Below are 6188 nucleotides of genomic sequence, written 5' to 3' on the forward strand. Positions count from 1 at the left end.
GCTGTAAGCCGCACAAACTTACATAATTAACACGAGTAAGTCCGCTAGTTAATCAATTACTTATATTCAAGTGTTAAAAGTAGTGTACGCAAGATTCAAAATGGATGTATATTGCTATTGAACACCTGACGCTATAGTCAGTATGCAAAGCTCTCCCATCTTGCGGAGTGTCTCAAGTTTGGTTTATCAAATATTCGAGTTTTTACTCATTCTTTGTAGGTGGACGGCAAAGGCAGACCGCATTGAACCATGCAGGAGTTAAAGAGCCCATGCAAGGACGCGTTTATCATAGTGTAGGCCTAGCGTTTAATTGATAATTCTTCCTCTCTATCACAATGATGGGAAATATTTTCAAATTTTTGTAGGGATAGCTCTGCTCTAAAGCCTTAGGGTGCTATTCATAGACATTTCGCTAGCTCGCGCTACGAGCGTGCTAAACAGGATTCGTATCATATCATATCATATATCGCTGACACTGGTTTATGAATACGAAAAACGTTAGTTCGCTGATCATCCACCGAAAGCATGCACTAAGAATGTCTATGAATACGACCCTAAGTTTACAGACGTGGTTGAATGTACAATAAGACTTTTTATTCATACGAAATATTAGTATTCCAAAAATAAATTAATTACCATTCATGGATCTTGAAGAAATAGTTTGGAAACCTGCAAATGTGTGTAATGAATGAGAAGGCAAAAGAGTCTCGCCATATAGAATGGAGAAATGACGATAGAAAAGTTCAGATCCTTCCCTTGCATAACTTTAATTTTAGGAAATGAACACTATTGTGGCTGCTTTATCCATAGGCCGGATATCTTTCAGGATGGCAGTGAAAGAGGAAGGAGAAGAATGTGGGCCGTTCAGGCTTCTACGATATATTTACAAATAATTTTGGTTGTCATGGTTGAACTTAAATGAATAATCAAAATTAGATTTTTGGGTATTCCACTGTGTCCTGTAACTTTAATACCCAAAAAACTAAATCTAATCAGTGATCACAGTGACCTTAAAAGCCTTAAAAATCGTTAAGGGAGGTGAGGGGTGAAATTTTTATTTTCTACATTTCTCAAGCTACGTTCTTGATTTTTTGTACACATAATCACAGATAATGATGTGGTGAAGTTTCATTTCTGTGAGTCAGTTTCTGAGTTAACAAAAATATTTTGAAAAATTTGCATATTTCAAAATTAAATGTCTCTCTCAATTTTTGAGTAAAATGTTTGAATTTTTTTTTGGGGGGGGGGGAGGAGAAGACCATTGGCATATTTAGAAAATCATCACGCATCAGTATTTCTATATATCTACTATAAAAAAGGAGAAAAAAGTTTTATAACCACTGCATACCTAAAAATAGAAATTTTCCATTGCCACTATAAATATTTCATTTTTTATTTCAAAAAGTATTCATTTAATCATAAAAGCCCATGCGCTATTTTGTTAACCACAGCATATGAAACGTTCAGTAAAAGTTTCATATTCCTAGCATCAAAATTGTAAGAGTCTTTACACTTCGAACCTGACGAAATGTGCTGAAAAAAAAAGTGAGAGAAAACAGCTTGTAAAATGTGCATGGGATTTGAAGTTCAAGGGTGCAGCCATTTGTATATTGCGTAATTTTTAAGCTTTCGAGCGCTGTAGAGCATTGAAACTTGCTCAACATATAAATAAGAGATTGCAGATTCATTTTTTACAAGAAAACGAAAATGCGATTTTTGGCTGAAAATGGCCAAAATTTCATTCATCAGCCCCCATAGATGAATAATGTTAATTTTGTTCTTATAATAGTTTCTGTTCTCCTCTCTTGTTGTGTAGTCCTGGTAATTAATTTTACTAACAAGCTATTAGCAGAAAATATTGCATAGACCTCTCATTTTTCTTGCGAAGTGTGAATATTATGTAAAATAAGTTGTACAGTAATATTTTGTAATCTTATTCATATTATTGTTGTGGAATATAACTACCGGTATTGATGTGATATGATCTATATTTCTTCACAGCACTTCTTTACATGTAATGGTGAACCTCACATTTCTGTATTCGGTGCCACCATTAACATATTATTACAATAACACATTATTTGCAGTACATGTCTACACAAATACTCCCAATTACACTACGTACCTTTTTTGTTATTTGGTCAATCTCCCCTTCAGTATTTCTCCTACATTTCATTTGCTATTCTCTAATTGTTCTTTAATCATAATATATCTAATGTTGTATACTACTTTCACACCCCCCTTTTCCTCTACCTACTATTCACTAAAATCTCAATTTCAATTTTTCTCTATAAATTATCATATTGAATTATTTGTCCTATTTATTCTTTGACCTTTTATTCATTTACTGTTCCAACATTCAAATGTTAGTACTAATTTTATGCTGTCACTTGTTCATTTCTCTAAACACTTTCTCACTATTATCACTCATTCCTAATTGCGCTCACTTTCACTTTCTCACTATTCTGCTTACACCTAATCCATTGTCACTATTCTCACTTCCTATAAATACCTATATTTTATTCTACACATCTGCTTATACACTTTCTCTCTCCCCTATACTTCTCGATCTTTTCCAGTTTCACTTTACTTGCACTTTTTGAACACATCCCCAATTTTTTTTTCTACACATGTCAAATATCTCTGCTAAATCCTCAACTGTCGCAAGTTCTGACCTTTCATTACTGTTCGTCTCTGCCTTATTTCTGTCTTTGTCTTTCTTTCTATTTATTTCTTCTTCTATTCCTCTTTTATTTTTCCCCCCCCCACGCTTTCATTTTCACATACTAGATTTCCACTTGCACTTGCACCCTTATTCTTTACACTATTTCCTTCCCTATCACTTCCTGACTCTTGGTTTCTCCTTTTATCACCCCTCGCCTTTTTTTCTAGCGCCCGTGTTGTTTGTTCCGTTATTGTCAGCATTCCTTCTGGAGTGTGCTAACCTTACCGCCATCGTATGGAGATTAGGAATCCGCTTATGCTGCACGATCACGTTACTCTACCGGTATTAATAAAGAGGTGAAAAGAAAAAAGGAAGACACCATAAAGAAATTACAATATAAAACCGAAATATAAACGAATATTGTGCAGAAATAAAACTCAATACTTTTCATAGAAGCTGTGGCTGAAGTGGTGATGGGAGAGGGAGATTATTATTATTATTATTATTATTATTATTATTATATTATTATTATTATTATGTTTTATCATTTTTGTTATTATATATTATATTTTTATTATTTTTTGTTATTATTATTATTTAAATATTCTCTTTCATTTTGTTTTCCAGTTCAAGTGAGATATGTCAATCCTAGTTGCTGTGATCATTAAAACAGGAGTGACAACAGCACATGACACCAAAACAAAAATTGCGAAAGACATTAATGAAAAATCGGTTCATAGTTGAGAATAGTGTCTCCAAAAATTCACATATAAACCATGGAGGAAGGGGAAGTATAGCATCGTAGGAAATGAGACAATTGAACCAGACAGATGATGTGAATTCTTCGAGAGATTAAATACGAATATCTGAATGTCCTAATGTAACATCCTCATAAAGCATGCAATATAGGTAAGAAAACTTTTTTGAGAAATGTTAAAGTTACAGTAAACCAAGTTTTAGTAAAAATAAAAATTAATGAAATACGTGTGCTCTTTCTTTGATGTGCACAGTACCAGAAAAAAGTAATGGCCTGACTTGTGGAGATCATTTACATGATAAAATTTGTTTTCTGGGTTTTAGATCCAGACCTTTGTGAGGAGATCGACACCCTGCTTGTGTATCTGTGCTCAGGGTCTCTGACCATGTGCAGTGTCTTGTATCTGGACCTTATAATATTCAAGCAAGCCATTACTTTTTTCTGGCATATTGCTAGTTGTTCTGTATGGTTGTGAAACTTGGTCGCTCACTTTGAGAGAGGTACAGAGGTTAAGGGTGTTTGAGAATAAGATGCTTAGGAAAATATTTGGGGCTAAGAGGGATGAAGTTACAGGGGAATGGAGAAAGTTACACAACACAGAACTGCATGCATTGTATTCTTCACCTGACATAATTAGGAAAGCCACCGGCGTGGCTCAGTCGGTTAAGGTGCTTGCCTGTCGGTCTGAAGTTGCATTCGGGCGCGAGTTCGATCTCCGCTTGGGCTGATTACCTGCTTGGGTTTTTTCCGAGGTTTTCTCCAACCGCAATGTGAATGCAAGGTAATTTATGGCGAATCCTCGGCATCATCTCGCTATCACCAATTTATCGATGCTAAATAACGTACTAGTTGATACAGCGTCATTAAATAACCAACTAAAAAAAATAATTGGGAACATCGATATCAGACATTTGAGATGGGCAGGGCATGTAGCATATATGGGTGAATCCAGGAATGCATATAGAGTGTTAGTTGGAAGACCTAAGAAAAAAAGACTTTTGGGGAGGTCAAGGCATAGATGGGAGGATAATATTAAAATAGATTTGGAAGGTGGGATATGATGGTAGGGACTGGATTAATCTTGCTCAGGATAGGGACCAATGGCGGGCTTATGTGAGGGCGGCAATGAACCTTCAGGTTGTCCAAAGTCCATTTGTATGTCTAATGCCTACCCACTTCACTTTGCGTGATTCAGGTTCCACATACTGCGGATAGATGGCAGGACTGTGACCCATTTTCACATTGCACACCACTTCGGCGGGCCATATTATGCGTGATGTGTATCTGTGAAAAGTTATGTCGTGTACTAGGGCGAGTGTATGTTAAGTGTAGTGTAGGGAATGGATGGGGATGAAGATGAAGGTGAGGAAGAGACAAGGGGGAAACCCAGTGCCGGCATGTAGCCTACTCCTGTTTAATAGCGTCAGGCTTAACGTTCCCATCCGACAGACGAATTAGTAGTAGTAGTAGGTTATTTTACGATGCTTTATCAACATCTTAGGTTATTTAGCGTCTGAATGAGATGAAGGTGATAATGCCGGTGAAATGAGTCCAGGGTCCAGCACCGAAAGTTATCCAGCATTTGCTCATATTGGGTTGAGGGAAAACCCCGGAAAAAACCTCAACCAGGAAACTTGCCCCGACCGAGAATCGAACCCGGGCCACCTGTTTTGCGGCCAGACGCGCTGACCGTTACTCTACAGATGTGGACCCGACAGACGAATCACTATCAACAGTGACATATGCCTTCCTTTCATATGCACTGCGGAGAGATTTGGGATTTAACCCAGGCATATTGGTGCACAATCTAGTGATTAGATCTCTCCTAGTCCTGAGGTAGAAATTTTACAAGAAAATTTCTGATCCTGCCAAGATTCGAACCTGAACCAGCTAGTCTGGAGGCAGACACGCTACCACGAGCTAACTCTGCGGACAAAAGCCATTTGTAAGTAAGTAAGTAAACTGTACATTACCCAGTCTGTGCTCAATTTCTATCCAAGTCTACCATAACATCTCTGGAATGACTGTACAGTATTGACATCTTCCACAATTCGGGATCATAAGATATGGAAATGTTTCTTACAAAAGAAACAGATAGGTACTAGTAACACTCTCAGAGGGTAACTATTTGAGGAGGTGGCTTTTGTCTGAATATTATATAGTAATTTGCTTTCTGAAACGTTTCCAGACCAATAGCAACTGATATGATCTTAGTCTGAACAGCTTCAATGAAATGTCCAGTATTATTAATGTATCTAACCTCTAAAAAAGGAAAACTTCAAAAAGTGTTTCTAAAACGAAGTAGAAATGCTAAATATTCGGCTGCATAAGAAATTACAAAGATATATCTTTAATTCACATTCAGACTATTGTGAAAAGTGTGTAGCAATTGTGCAATAACGAAGGCAAGGAAACCAAACTATTCTAAAAGAATTTGCACTGCAGCTTCTTGTATAATTTTTCAGGGATCGAACCCCACTCTCTTTACATAAAAGCCAGCAGTTAATTGCACTCCGAGGTGAAAAATAACCAAATATAAATGGCAGTTTAATTCGTTCCATTTATTGATCGGTGGGTTTTACTGTATCATTAATTTCAATAAAATGTCTTTGGTAACTATCCTATTACAAAAAGGTACAATCATTATGTTTTGATGTGCACAAAATTGTGCGTATAGCCCAAGATGGGATATCTTATATCATCTTAACATAGCATATAAAATTCAAGAAAGTTAAGTTAAGGGTCTAGAATTAGAATTAAGGACAG

The sequence above is a fragment of the Periplaneta americana genome, chromosome 11, assembly GCF_040183065.1.
Source record: "Periplaneta americana isolate PAMFEO1 chromosome 11, P.americana_PAMFEO1_priV1, whole genome shotgun sequence".
NCBI lineage: Eukaryota > Metazoa > Arthropoda > Insecta > Blattodea > Blattidae > Periplaneta > Periplaneta americana.